Source organism: Balaenoptera physalus (genome assembly GCF_965194825.1).
Source record: "Balaenoptera physalus genome assembly, chromosome: 7".
NCBI lineage: Eukaryota > Metazoa > Chordata > Mammalia > Artiodactyla > Balaenopteridae > Balaenoptera > Balaenoptera physalus.
This window is the reverse complement of record NC_138886.1, coordinates 45,688,774-45,705,512: the sequence shown is the minus strand read 5'-3', so window position 1 is coordinate 45,705,512 and position 16,739 is coordinate 45,688,774.

The window sequence follows — 16,739 nt, the reverse complement described above, 5'->3', positions numbered from 1 at the left end:
ACACAAATGTGTATGATGCATGCTTTCTTTAATACTGTCTTTCTTTCCTCTTTTTGTAGGCTTCCCATGTTAACAATGTACTATCTTTATTGCCTGTATTTTACTCTCAACTTTGGTATATTTCCTGGCTCCACATCAGAATAACAGCGATTCTCCTGTCATGTCTACTCCCAATGACAATCCCAAAAGTGAACTATCAACTTGGATAAATCAAGAAATGGTGCTAGTCTTTGAGAATCTGTAAAATGTCTTATGCTAGACTGATTGAGGTGTGCCTTATCTCTTCTCTGATAATATGATCAATGTTACGGTAACACCATGATCTCTGGGCACTACTGGACCTTGAAGCAAGATTATCTGGTGGGTTCAGATAAAACCTGACCACCCTTCCGGTCCCCTTCATAATGGTCAATGGCCTACATAAGCATGGTGTCAGCATTTCAAGGGAAAATAATAAACACTATATTTAATTCTCCCATACTACAATACCCAGGGATGCAGAGAAGAAATGCCCAAGGTAGGAGAATCTTCATTAAACTGATCCTAGGTTTTTGACATGGTTACAATTGCTGTTTGCAAAAGACAGACGTACCACTGCTGTCAAACATAACAGACTGCCACAAGGAGTGGTGGCCACTTGGAAGACTCAGCATAAAAGGATAATTTTATACCAACTTATGAGAATTGTTGCTCTGAGACAGCAGACATTATTGCCACCAAAATACAGGCTGTCATAGATGGAGTATTAGACCCTGGAGTGTGGCTTATCTGAGGAACAGTTTGGGTCAGAGTGTAAACTCCTCTATCTTCATGTTGCTTCACATTCCATATTGAGGCACAATTTAAACTGATTGACAGATATAGGAAAAACATTTTAAGAATATTTTTCTTAAAATAAAATAAAAATATTTTATTATCCAAGAAGTTTGAATAATAAAATTAAGGAAAATTCCTCTACAATAAAACATCTAATGAAATAATAAGATGGAATCTAGCAAACAGAAACTCAACAGCTGTTTCCCACTTAACCTATATTTCTCTGTCACCCTTGTATTTGTACTTTTTATTCCTTCTTGACATTTAAATTCCAGATGAGGAATAAAATGGAAGTAAAAATTCTGCACATTTAATTGGATGCTATCAAATTTATTGGGACTGGGATCAACTGTAAATTATCAGTAAACTCTTAAGGGCGGTAGACATTTCAAAATGAAAAAGTTCACTGCCTTTGCCATCTGCAACATTCTCCAGTCCAATGTCCTAATTTTCTTCACTTTGTTTTTTTCTATAGAACGTTTTCCCTCGTCCATCGAGATTTCTGGTGTCTGCTCAGTCAGGAATATGTTATCTTAATTGCCAACAATCTCACTGTTGCCCACTCTTGTCCAGTGATGCAATAAAAAAAAAAAAAAAAAAAAGATAGAGAGAGAGGCAAAAAGTCATCAAAGTAGATGAAACCATCCATACTCATTAACTTCACCTTAGACATCTCTTAAGACACTGTTTTCTAGTGCTCTGACTCTCATAGTATTTGAAAATTTTGACTTAGAGACTCAGCTGCAACTCTAGCACGAAAGACCTTCCCAGGCAGATTATATGACATTCTCTATTATCTGTGCTTATGCTCCCCTCTCTTACTTTCGGTAATTGGCAGTTGACTCTGTGGTGCTATCTCTACCTTCACTGCCTAGCCTTCTCGTTTACAAGAATGTAGTCCTTTTACATGTAATATGTCAACAAGAAGTCTCTAATTTTATGCACCCTCCTCAGCTCCTCAGTCTTCAATAAAACCAAAAGACTGATTAACTGAACATGAAACTGACAGCTTCATTCATTCCTCATTCATTCAAAAGATATTTAAAGAGCTCATCTTACCAAAACTGTTTAAACTATATAACATATTAAAAAGAGGATGGGAGGCATGACATTCACACCCAAGGTATTATAGTCCATAGTACCTGGAATGAGTTAAGATTAACATATTCATATGCCTGATATATATAGGGAGGGAGAAGGTAAGAAAATATCTCCTTCTATGCCTACATTCCCTCATTTAATAGTCTCTCCAATAGGAAGAGATGGTAAAATTTATAACATTCACTGGACCACTCAAGCAGGTCCTTTTTTCTGCCTCTTCTTGTTGATATGAAGATGGCGCCTTCATTAGATGTATATTGCGATGTAACAAATCTCCCCAAAAGTTGACAGCTTAAAACAGCAAATATTTATCTCATACAGATTCTGAGAGCTGAGAGCCTGGTTGCAGCTTAGGTGAAAGTTTATAGCTCAGAGTCCCTCATGGGGTTGCAGTCAAGAACTATGACAGAGCTTCAGTCATCTGAAGGCTTTACTGCACTGGGGGGATCCACTTCCAAGCTCCCTCACATGGCTATCATCAGGAGGTCTCAGTTCCTCATTATATAGGTCTCTTCATAGGCCTACGCAACACCTGGATTCCCCAAAGTGAGTGATCTAAGATACAGTGCGACGAAGATGGAAACTGCAGTGTCTTTTATAACTTAATCTTGGAAGTGCCTTACCATCACCTCTGCTATATTTATTGGTCACACAAACCAAGCTTGGTACAATGTGGGAAGGAAGTAGACAAGGTTATGAATTTTAGGAGGCAAGGATCAGTAGAGTTATCTTGAAGATTGACTACACAGTTCTGAGAGCACTCTCTCTCTCTATCCCTCTCTCTCTCTCTCTGTATGTGCTTGTTCGTGCTTCAAGTTCCTACCATACAGCTCAACCACAAAAGGTAAAATGCCTGGGTTTGGATGTGGGTTTAGAGAAAGGAGGTTGAGGTCTGAGGTTAATCTATATGCTTTAAATCAGTTTCAACCATACTAGCTACTCTCATTCTCATTTTTGTGTATAGCTACCATGATGAGAGGTTATTTAAAGGACAGGATTGGGCAATTCTAGATCTTTTGGTTGAAAGTCATCCTAAGCATCAAAACTCTTGTCCTGCACTATATATGTGTGTGTGTGTATTTATATATATATATATATATATATATATAGAGAGAGAGAGAGAGAGAGAGAGAGAGAGGGAGAGAGAGACAACATTCATTGAGTCAACAAATATTCATTGGATACAATAGGTAGTTCTAGGTGTCTCTAGTAAGCCAGTGAATAAACACATAAAAATCCCTGCCCTCATTGTATTTACATCCTAATGGGGGAGACAAACACCACAAGTAAATAAATAAATCATATATTATGTTAGAAGATGATAAATGTTATGAAAAAATGGAGAGTGGAAAAGGGATTGTAAATTCTAAGGGAGGGGGTTGCAATTTTTATACAAAGAGATAAGGAGCTGCCAGCTGTAATAGGTCACATTTGAAGAAAGACTTGAAGAAAGTGAGAAAGGAAGCGAAGCACATACCTGAAGGAAGGGTTTTCCAGTAGAGGGATAAGCCAGCCAAAGGGCCTGAGTGGAAACATCCTATTTGTTGGACTGGAGTGGTATAAGAATCAATAGAGAGTAGTAGGACATGAGATCATAGAGGTGATAAGGGAATGCATTTTCAGAGTCTTGTAGGCCATTGAAAATGTTGACTTTAATCTGGGTAAAATACGGAGACAGTGCATAGTTTGTTTTGAGCAAAGGAGAGTAGATAAAAATTAACCCAACAAAGAAATAAAGATATCATCTATATATAAGTAAGCATAGGAGGTCTGGGCAAGATGGCGGAAGAGTAAGACTCGGAGATCACCTTCCTTCCCACAGATGCAGTAGAAATACATCTACACGTGGAACTGCTCCTATAGAACACCCACTGAACGCTGGCAGAAGACCTCAGACCTCCCAAAAGGCAAGAAACTCCCCACGTACTTGGGTAGGGCAAAAGAAAAAAGAAATAACAGAGACAAAAGAATAGGGACGGGACCTGCACCAGTGGGAGGGAGCTGTGAAGGAGGAAAGGTTTCCACACACTAGGAAGCCTCTTCGCGGGCGGAGACTGCGGGTGGCAGAGGGGGCAAGCTTCGGAGCCACGGAGGAGAGCGCAACCACAGGGGTGTGGAGGGCAAAGCGGAGAGATTCCCACACAGAGGATCCGTGCTGACCTGCACTCACCAGCCCAAGAGGCTTGTCTGCTCACGCGCCGGGGCGGGCGGGGACTGGGAGCTGAGGCTTGGGCTTCGGTCGGATCGCAGGGAGAGGACTGGGGTTGGCGGCGTGAACACAGCCTGAATAGGTTAGCGCACCACAGCTAGCCAGGAGGGAGTCCGGGAAAAAGTCTGCAGCTGCCGAAGAGGCAAGAGACTTTTTCTTCCCTCTTTGTTTCCCGGTGCGCGAGGAGAGGGGATTCACAGCACCGCCTAAACGAACTCCAGAGACGGGTGCAAGCCGCGGCTATCAACGGGGAACCCAGAGACGGGCATGAGATGCTAAGGCTGCTGCTGCCGCCACCAAGAAGCCTGTGTGTGAGCACAGGTCACTATCCACACCGCCCCACGGAAGCCTGTGCAGCCCGCCACTGCCAGGGTCCCGAGATTCAGGGACAACTTCCCCGGGAGAACGCACGGAGCGCCTCAGGCTGCTGCAACTTCACGACGCCTCTGCCGCCGCAGGCTCGCCCCGCATCTGTACCCCTCCCTCCCCCCCGCCTGAGTGAGCCAGAGCCCCCGAAGCAGCTGCTCCTTTAACCCCGTTCTGTCTGGGCGGGGAACGCCCTCAGGCGACCTACATGCAGAGGCAGGTCCAAATCCAAAGCTGAACCCCAGGAGCTGTACGAACAAAGAAGAGAAAGGGAAATCTCTCCCAGCAGCCTCAGAAGCAGCGGATTAAAGCTCCACAAACAACTTGATGTGCCTGCATCTGTTGAATACCTGAATAGACAACGAATCATCCCAAATTCAGGAGGTGGACTTTGGGAGCAGGATGTATTAATTTTTCCCCTTTTCCTTTTTTTGTGAGTGTATATGTGTATGCCTCTGGGTGAGATTTTGTCTGTATAGCTTTGCTTTCACCATTAGTCCTAGGGTTAGGGCCGTCTGTTTTTGTTTTTTTTTACTTAAAAAAATTTTTGTTCCTAATAAACGTTTTCTTAATAATTTTTTCCTTATTTTCTATTTTTAAAAATTAAAAAAAAATTTTAATAAGTTTTTCATATTTTTTATTTTAAAAAATTAAATTTTTTTTCTTAATAAATTTTTTACTTAATAATTTTTTCTTATAAAAAATTAATACATCTGTAAAAATAAAAACACATGGCAGCTAAACAATACACTACTTAATAACCAAGAGATCCAAGAGGAAATCAAAAAATACCTAGAAACAAATGACAAAGAAAACACCATGACCCAAAACCTATGGGATGCAGCAAAAGCAGTTCTAAGTGGGAAGTTTATAGCAATACAATCTTGCCTTAAGAAACAGGAAACAACTCGAATAAACAACCTAACTTTGCACCTAAAGCAATTAGAGAAAGAAGAACAAAAAAACCCCAAAGCTAGCAGAAGGAAAGAAATCATAAAGATCAGATCAGAAATAAATGAAAAAGAAATGAAGGAAACAATAGCAAAAATCAATGAAACTAAAAGCTGGTACTTTGAGAAGATAAACAAAACTGATAAACCATTAGCCAGACTCAACAAGAGAAAAAGGGAGAAGACTCAAATCAATAGAATTAGAAATGAAAAAGGAGAAGTAACCACTGACACTGCAGAAATACAAACGATCATGAGAGATTACTACAAGCAACTCTATGCCAATAAAATGGACAACCTGGAAGAAATGGACAGATTCTTAGAAATGCACAACCTGCCGAGACTGAACCAGGAAGAAATAGAAAATATGAACAGACCAATCACAAGCACTGAAATTGAAACTGTGATTAAATATCTTCCAACAAACAAAAGCCCAGGACCAGATGGCTTCACAGGCGAATTCTATCAAACATTTAGAGAAGAGCTAACACCTATCCTTCTCAAACTCTTCCAAAATATTGCAGAGGGAGGAACACTCCCAAACTCATTCTATGAGGCCACCATCACCCTGATACCAAAACCACAGAAAGATGTCACAAAGAAAGAAAACTACAGGCCAATATCACTGATGAACATAGATGCAAAAATCCTCAACAAAATACTAGCAAACAGAGTCCAACAGCACATTAAAAGGATTATACACCATGATCAAGTGGGGTTTATTCCAGGAATGCAAGGATTCTTCAATATACACAAATCAATCAACGTGATACACCATATTAACAAACTGAAGGAGAAAAACCATATGATCATCTCAATAGATGCAGAGAAAGCTTTAGACAAAATTCAACACCCATTTATGATAAAAGTCGTGCAGAAAGTAGGCATAGAGGGAACTTTCCTCAACATAATAAAGGCCATATATGACAACCCCACAGCCAACATCGTCCTCAATGGTGAAAAACTGAAATCATTTCCACGAAAATCAGAAACAAGACAAGGTTGCCCACTCTCACCACTATTATTCAACATAGTTTTGGAAGTGTTACCCACAGCAATCAGAGAAGAAAAAGAAATAAAAGGAATCCAAATCGGAAAAGAAGTAAAGCTGTCACTGTTTGCAGATGACATGATACTATACATTCAGAATCCTAAAGATGCTACCAGAAAACTACTAGGGCAAATCAATGAATTTGGTAAAGTAGCAGGATACAAAATTAATGCACAGAAATCTCTTGCATTCCTATATACTAATGATGAAAAATCTGAAAGTGAAATTAAGAAAACACTCCTGTTTACCATTGCAACAAAAAGAATAAAATATCTAGGAATAAACCTACCTAAGGAGACAAAAGACCTGTATGCAGAAAATTATAGGACACTGATGAAAGAAATTAAAGATGATACAAACAGATGGAGAGATATACCATGTTCTTGGATTGGAAGAACCAACATTGTGAAAATGACTCTACTACCCAAAGCAATCTACAGATTCAATGCAATCCCTATCAAACTACCACTGGTATTTTTCACAGAACTGGAACAAAAAATTTCACAATTTGTATGGAAACACAAAAGACCCCGAATAGCCAAAGCAATCTTGAGAACAAAAAATGGAGCTGGAGGAATCAGGCTCCCTGACTTCAGACTATATTACAAAGCTACAGTAATCAAGACAGTTTGGTACTGGCACATAAACAGAAATATAGATCAATGGAACAGGATAGAAAGCCCAGAGATAAACCCACGCACATATGGTCACCTTATCTTTGATAAGGAGGCAAGCATATACAGTGGAGAAAAGACAGCCTCTTCAATAAGTGGTGCTGGGAAAATTGGACAGGTACATGTAAAAGTATGAAATTAGAACACTCCCTGACACCATACACAAAAATAAACTCAAAATGGATCAAAGACCTGAGTGTAAGGCCAGACACTATCAAACTCTTAGAGGAAAACATAGACAGAACACTCTATGACATACATCACAGCAAGATCCTTTTTGACCCAGCTCCTAGAGAAATGGAAATAAAAACACAAATAAACAAATGGGACCTAATGAAACTTAAAAGCTTTTGCACAGCAAAGGAAACCATAAACAAGACCAAAAGACAACCCTCAGAATGGGAGAAAATATTTGCAAATGAAGCAACTGCAAAGGATTAATCTCCAAGATTTACAAGCAGCTCATGCAGCTCAATAACAAAAAAACAAACAACCCAACCCAAAAATGGGCAGAAGACCTAAATAGACATTTCTCCAAAGAAGATATACAGATTGCCAACAGCCACATGAAAGAATGCTCAACATCATTAATCATTAGAAAAATGCAAATCAAAACTACAATGAGATATCATCTCACAATGGTCAGAATGGCCATCATCAAAAAATCTAGAAACAATAAATGCTGGCGAGGGTGTGGAGAAAAGGGAACACTCTTGCACTGTTGGTGGGAATGTACATTGATACAGCCACTATGGAGAACAGTATGGAGGTTCCTTAAAAAACTAAAAATAGAACCACCATACGACCCAGCAATCCCACTACTGGGCATATACCCTGAGAAAACCATAATTCAAAAAGAGTCATGTACCAAAATGTTCATCGCAGCTCTATTTACAATAGCCAGGACATGGAAGCAACCTAAGTGTCCATCATCGGATGAATGGATAAAGAAGATGTGGCACATATATACAATGGACTATTACTCAGCCATAAAAAGAAATGAAATGGAGGTATTTGTAATGAGGTGGATGGAGTTAGAGTCTGTCATACAGAGTGAAGTAAGTCAGAAAGAGAAAAACAAATACAGTATGCTAACACATATATATGGAATCTAAGGAAAAAAATTTAAAAAAGTCATGAAGAACCTAGTGGCAAGATGGGAATAAAGACACAGACCTAGGACCTTAGGAGGTCCTAAGCAGAGGCCCCACCCCATGCCTGAATGTCATCCTCCCACGTGCCTAGGTCCCACCCCACCCTAAACCTCATCCCTGCCTAAGTTACACCACCACCTAAACTCTGGCCCCATAGCCAAGGCTTTTCTTATTTTTTTTCTTTTTTCCTCTTTTAGATTTGGGTTCTGTTTTACCTTGTTAATTCATTGTTGTTGATTCTTTTATATTTTTATTTTTCCTAATAAAACTTTTATTTTTCTAATTTTATTTTATTCTTTATACTTTGTTATTGTTCTCTCCTTTTGGCTTCCTCCCCCCTCGTTTTTTTTCTTTCTTCTGTCCTAATATATTTTTAATCTAATTTTACTTTGTTTTTTATTCTTTGATATTGTACTGCTTCTTTATTTTCTTCCTTTCTTTCTTTCTTTCTTTTTTTTTTTTTTACCACACCATAAAACTTGCGGGATCTTGGTTCCCAGGCTGGAGGTCAGGTCTGAGCTCCTGTGGTGGGAGCTCTGAGTCCAAACTGCTGGACTAACAGAGAAACTCAAATGCCAGGGAATATCAGTTGGATTGATGCCTCCTGGAGGTCCTCTTCTCAGCACCTAGACCCAGCTCTATCCAGTGCTGGAGGTCTCGGGCCAAACAACCAGTAAGACAGAAGTACAGCACCATCAATCAAAAAAAAAAAAAATACTAATGAAATGACAAAAAAAAAATGTTTCAGACGAAGGAGCAGGGTAAAAACCTACAAGAACAAATAAATGAAAAATAGGCAAACTACCTGAAAAAGAACTCAGAGTAATGATAGTAAAGATGATGAAAATCTCAGAAACAGAATGGAGAAAATACAAGAAACATTTAACAAGGATCTAGAACTAAAGAGTAAACAAACAATGATGAACAACACAATTACTGAAATTAAAAATACTCTACAAGGAATCAATAGTAGAATAACTGAGGCAGAAGAACAGATAAGTAAGCTGGAAAAGAAAATGGTGGAAATAACTGCCTAGGACCAGACTAAACAAAGAAGAATGAAAAGATTTGAGGACAGTTTCAGAGGCCTATGGGACAATGTTAAATGCACCAACATTCAAATTATATGGGTACCAGGAGAAGAAGAGCAAAAGAAAGGGTCTGAGAAAATATTTGAAGAGATTACAGTCGAAAACTTCCGTAACATGGGAAAGTATATAGCCAATGAAGTCCAGGAAGCATAGAGACTACCATACAGGATAAACCCAAAGAGAAACATGCCGAGACACATATGAATCAAACTATCAAAAATTAAATACAAAGAAAAAATATTAAAAGAAGCAAGGGAAAAACAACAAATAACATACAAGGGAATACCCATAAGGTTAATAACTGATCTTTCAGCAGAAACTCTGCAAGCCAGAGAGAGTGGGAAGACATATTTAAAGTGATGAAAGGGAAAAACCTACAACCAAGATTATTCTACCCAGCAAGGATCTCATTCAGATTTGATGGAGAAATTAAAACCTTTACAAACAAGCAAAAGCTAAGAGAATTCAGCACCACAAAACCAGCTTGACAACAAATGCTAAAGGAACTTCTCTAGGCAGGAAACACAAGAGAAGGAAAAGATCTACAATAACAAACACAAAACAATTAGGAACATAGTAATAGGAACATACATATAGATAATTCCCTTAAATGTAAATGGATTAAATGCTCCAACCAAAAGACATACACTGGCTGAATGGATACAAAAACAAGACCCGTATATATGCTGTCAACAAGAGACCCACCTCAGACCTAGGGACACATACAGACTGAAACTGAGGGGATGGAAAAACATATTCCATGCAAATGGAAATCAAAAGAAACCTGGACTAGCAATTCTCGTACAGACAAAATAGACTTTAAAACAAAGACTATTAGAAGACACAAAGAAGGACACTACATAATGATCAAGGGATCAATCCAAGAAGAAGATATAACAATTGTAAATGTTTATGCACCCAACATAGGAGCACCTCAATACATAAGGCAAATACTAACAACCATAAAAGGGGAAATCGACAGTAACACAATCATAGTAGGGGACTTTAACACCCCACTTTCACCAATGGACAGATCATCCAAAATGAAAATATATAAGGAAACACAAGCTTAAATGATACATTAAACAAAATGGACTTAATTGATATTTATAGGACATTCCATCCAAGAACAACAGAATACACTTTTTTCTCAAGTGCTCATGGAATATTCTCCAGGATAGTTTATATCTTGGGTCACAATTAAAGCCTTGGTAAATTTAAGAAAATTGAAATCATATCAAGTATCTTTTCTAACCACAATGCTATGAGACTAGATATCAATTATGGGAAAAATACTGTTAAAAATACAAACACATGGTGGCTAAACAATTAACTACTTAATAACCAATAGATCATTGAAGAAACCAAAGAGGAAATCAAAAAATACTTAGAAACAAATGACAATGAAAACACAACAACACAAAACCTATGGGATGCAGCAAAAGTAGTTCTAACAGGGAAGTTGATAGTAATACAATCCTACCTTAAGAAACAAACATTTCAAATAAAAAACCTAATCTTACACCTAAAGCAATTAGAGAAAGAGGAACAAAAGAACCCTCAAAGTTAGCAGAAGGAAAGAAATGATAAGGATGAGATCAGAAATAAATGAAAAAGAAATGAAGGAAACAATAGCAAAGATAAATAAAACAAAAAGCTGGATCTTTGAGAGATAAACAAAATTGGTAAACCATTAGCCAGGCTCATCAAGAAAAAAAGGGAGAAGACTCAAATCAATAGTATTAGAAATGAAAAAGGAGAGTAAAAAGTGACACAGCATAAATACCAAGGATCATGAGAGATTACTACAAGCAACTCTATGCCAATAAAATGGACAACCTGGAAGAAATGGACAAATTCTTAGAAATGCACAACCTTCCAAGACTGAACCAGGAAGAAATAGAAAATATAAACAGACCAATAACAAGCAGTAAAATTGAAACTGTGATTAAAAATCTTTCAACAAACAAAAGCCCAGGACAAGATGGCTTCAGAGGTGAATTCTATCAAACATTTAGAGAAGAGCTAACACCTATTCTTCTCAAACTCTTCCAAAATATAGCAGAGGGAGGAGCACTCCCAAACCCATTCTACGAGGCCACCATCACCCTGATACCAAAACCAGAAAAACATGACACAAGAAAAGAAAACTACAGGCCAATATAACTGATGAACATACACGCAAAAATCCTCTACAAAATACTAGCAAGCAGAATCCAAGAGCACATTAAAAGGATCATACACCATGATCAAGTGGGGTTTATCCTAGGAATGCAAGGATTGTTCAATATACGCAAATCAATCAATGTGATACACCATATTAACAAACTGAAGAATAAAAACCATATGATCATCTCAATAGATGCAGAAAAAGCTTTCCACAAAATTCAACATCCCTTTATGATAAAACCCCCCAGAAAGTAGGCATAGAGGGAACTTACCTCAATATAATGAAGGCCATATATGACAAACTCACAGCCAACATCGTCCTCAAATATGAAAAACTGAAACCATTTCCACTAAGATCAGGAACAAGACAAGGTTGCCCACTCTCACCACTATTATTCAACATTGTTTTGGAAGTTTTAGCCACAGCAATCAGAGAAGAAAAAGAAATAAAAGGAATCCAAATCAGAAAAGAAGTAGAGCTTTCACTGTTTGCAGATGACATGTTACTATACATAGAGAATCCTAAAGATGTTACCAGAAAACTACTAGAGCTAATCAATGAATTTGGTAAAGTAGCAGGATACAAAATTAATGTACAGAAATCTCTTGCATTCCTATAGACTAATGATGAAAAATCTGAAAGAGAAATTAAGGAAACACTCCCATTTACCACTGCAACAAAAAGAATAAAATACCTAGGAATAAACCTACCTAAGGAGACAAAAGACCTGTATGCAGAAAACTATAAGACACTGATGAAAGAAATTAAAGATGATACCAACAGATGGAGAGATATACCATGTTCTTGGATTGGAAGAATCAACATTGTGAAAATGAGTATACTACCCAAAGCAATCTACAGATTCAATACAATCCCTATCAAATTACCAATGGCATTTTTTACAGAACTAGAACAAAAAATCTTAAAATTTGTATGGAGACACAAAAGAGCCCGAAGAGCCAAAATAGTTTTGAGGGGAAAAAACAGAGGTGGAGGAATCAGACTCCCTGACTTCAGACTATACTACAAAGCTACAGTAATCAAGACAATATGGTACTGGCACAAAAACAGAAATATAGATCAACAGAACAGGATAGAAAGCCCAGAGATAAAACCACGCGCCTACTGTCAACTAATCTATGACAAAGGAGGCAAGGATATACAATGTAGAAAAGACAGTCTCTTCAATAAGTGGTGCTGGGAAAACTGGACAGCTACATGTAAAAGAACTAAATGAGAACATTCCCTAACACCGTACACAAAAATAAACTGAAAATGGATTAAAGACCTAAATGTAAGACCGGACACTATAAAACCCTTAGGGGAAAACATAGGAAGAACACTCTTTGACATAAATCATAGCAAGATCTTTTTTGATCTACCTCCTAGAGTAATGGAAATAAAAACAAAAATAAGCAAATGGGACCTAATGAAACTTAAAAGCTCTTGCAAAGCAAAGGAAACTACAAACAAGACAAAACGACAACCCTCAGAATGGGAGAAAATATTTGCAAATGAATCAATGGACAAAGGATTAATCTCCAAAATATATAAACAGCTCATGCAGCTCAATATTAAAAAAAAGAAACAACTCAATCAAAAAATGGGCAGAAGACCTAAATAGACATTTCTCTAAAGAAGACATACAGATAGCCAAGAGGCACATGAAAACCTGCTCAATATCACTAATTATTAGAGAAATGCAAATCAAAACTACAGTGAGGTATCACCTCACACCACTTAGAATGGGCATCATCAGAAAATCTACAAACAGCAAATGCTGGAGAGGGTGTGGAGAAAAGGGAACCCTCTTGCACTTTTTGTGGGAATGTAAATTCATACAGCCACTATGGAGAACAGTATGGAGGTTCCTTAAAAACCTAAAAACAGAATTACCATATGACCCAGCAATCCCACTACTGGGCATATACCCAAAGAAAACCATAATTCAGAACGACATATGCACCCCAATGTTCATTGCAGTACTATTTACAATAGCCAGGACATGGAAGCAACCTAAGTGTCCATCGACAGAGGAATGGATAAAGAAAATGTGGCACATATATACAATGGAATATTACTTAGCCATAAAAAGAAACAAAATTGAGTTATTTGTAGTGACGTGGATGGACCTAGAGTCAGTCATACAGAGTGAAGTCCGAAAGAGTAAAACAAATACTGTATGCTAACACATATATATGGAATCTAAAAAAATGGTTCTGATGAACCTAGGGGCAGGACAGGAATAAAGACACAGACATAAAGAATGGACTTGAGGACATGGGGAGGGGGAAGTGTGAGCTGGGATGACATGAGAGTGTAACACTGACATACACACACTACCAAATGTAAAATGGATAGCTGGTGGGAAGCAGCTGCATGGCACAGGGAGATCAGCTTGGTGCTTTGCAACCACCTAGAGGGGTGGGATAAGGAGGGTGGGAGGGAGACACAAGAGGAAGGGGATATGGGGGTATACATATACATATAGTTAATTCACTGTGTTATACAGCAGAAACTAACACAACATTGTAAAGCAATTATACTCCAATAAAGATGTTAAAAGAAAAAAATTCAGCTCGGGCATTATCAACCGGCTCTCTGGGGAAAGAAAGCCCTGAATGGCAGCACGCACAATTTCCATGATATAAGTCCTCCCCTCATGACTGATGTCCAAGATAGTTGTGCTTAACAAGTCACTTTTCAAGTTTTAACAGTTAGGCCTGAGACAACGTATAATACAGTTCCAGCATGCTATTGTTTATATTCCACGGAGCAAACACCAAACACGACTTTTACAGTAGATGTTAAACAAATATTTAACAAACTAATGACAATAACTATCAGTTTCTAAGTACCTATTATGTGCCAAGTATATAACTCATCCCTTATCTATCATTTCCTCAAAAATCTTAAAATTACACAGAAAGTCATCATGTTTTTCCATATTATAAATGCATGCACTGATGCTCATGAAGGAAAAAATTGTCCAAGTTCAGTAATTAGTGGTAGAGTCATGATTCAAACTGCAAACTGATTACAGTAAGCCCTCTACATATGAACGAGTTCCATTCACAGAGCACGTTTGTAAGTCCAGTTTGTTCGTAAATCCAACAAAGTTAGCCTAGGTACCCAACTAACACAGTCGGCTATATAGTACTGTACTGTAATAAGTTTATAATACTTTTCACACAAAAAATACATAAAAACAAAAAAACAAAAAAAGTAAAGAAAACATTTGTAATCTTCCTGTACAGTACCTTGAAAAGTACAGTAGTACAGTACAACAGCTGGCGCTTCTTAGCAGTACCAGCTACATCACTGCTGCTTTTACACTTGCTTCTGGACATCCTGTGCTTGACATAAAGATACTGTACTACTGTACTCTACACAGTACTGTAAAGTACACAAAAGCACAACCACTTGTAGAGGATGCACACACGTGACAATGTACGCCACACACATAAACTAACTTACGTGATTGGACATGTGAACGCAAGTTTGCAGCTTTGAAAGTTCGCAACTTGAAGCTTTGTATGTAGGGGACTTACTGTATTGTCTTTCCATTATCCTGAATGAATTACTTTAACCTGAAATTCAAAATACCAAAAGTGCCCACTATTTACTCACTGTATAAATTTTTCATCACTGTGTAATTATTTATTGAAGAAGGGTAGCACTGTTATTAATTCACCTGATTTCCACTAAATAGCATAGGCTCATTTTGCACCATTCTATGGACTTAACTTGAGATTTTATTCTCTTTATTTATTTATTTAATTAAATTTATTTATGTATTTATTTATTTTTGGCTGTGTTGAGTCTTCATTGCTGCACGCAGGCTTTCTCTAGTTGTGGCGAGCAGGGGCTACTTCATTGCGTTGCACAGGCTTCTCACTGCGGTGGCTTCTCTTGTTGTGGAGCATGGGCTCTAGGCGCGTGGGCTTCAGTAGTTGTGGCACACAGGCTCAGTAGTTGGGGCTTGAGGACTCTAGAGCACAGGCTCTGTAGTTGTGGTGCACGGGCTTAGCTGCTCCGCGGCATGTAGGATCTTCCTGGACCAGGGCTCGAACCCATGTCCCCTGCAGTGGCAGGCGGATTCTCAACCACTGAGCCACCAGGGAAGCCCGAGATTCTCTTCTCTTTAATAATGTTACCTTTCCCTAAGAAAGCCAACACCACCAGCTCCCCATTTCCTAAAAAGTGACATCTAAACCAAATCAACCACTCCCACAATGCCATCCCTTCACATTTCATCCTTTAAAATTTGACTCAAGCATCACTTACCCTGAGAAACATTTTTCTAATATCTTTCCCTTCCTGGCCCCTCAGAATGGAATAGGTATCCAAAGTTGTATTTTCAAGAATTCTGTGAATATATCCAGCATCACACTAAAACATATATTTATGTGGCAAGTATTCATTTTGATCCTATTTTCTCCATTAATACAAGAACTTTTCTAAGAGAAGGGATTATGTCTTATTCATCTTTATATTCCCAGCACCTAGTATGAAACATAAATTGATTTTTTTTGGTTGGAAAAAAAAATGAATGATTAAACAAATGAATACAAGATTCATTTTACAGTTTCACATTTCTGTTTTAGGTAATTCCATAATGTCACAAATTTATGATAATATTTCAACTATCATATATTTCAAAAACCAGAATAAAAGCACTGGTTATATGAGCTCTAGAATGATAATTGAGCTCTACAGTGGTACTACCAGGGCTCAGCTTTTGTTTTCACCCTTTACTAGCTGGGAAATGTACTTCATCTTTCATCTTTCAAGGCCTCATTTTCTTCATCTGTAAAATGGGGGTGATTTTTTATGAATTAAATAAGTTAATACATATATAGCAATAGAAGATGCTTGGCAAACAGTAAGCTCCCAAATAAATATTAACAATCACTTCACTGTTAAGTAGATTGGTAAACATAAAACACATTTAGTTGATTAAATCATGATTGTGTTAAGGGCCAAAGTCATGGTTAATTACTTTGCTTAACAAGAGATTGTCATTTGTAATACAAATAATAGTAATTGTCACTACTAATTTTCCCACAAAGGCAATAACACCAAAACTTAACTTCACACTTTTCTAACTATTCTCTCTAAGGAAGCTAACAAGTAGTACAATTTACTGCTGATCAC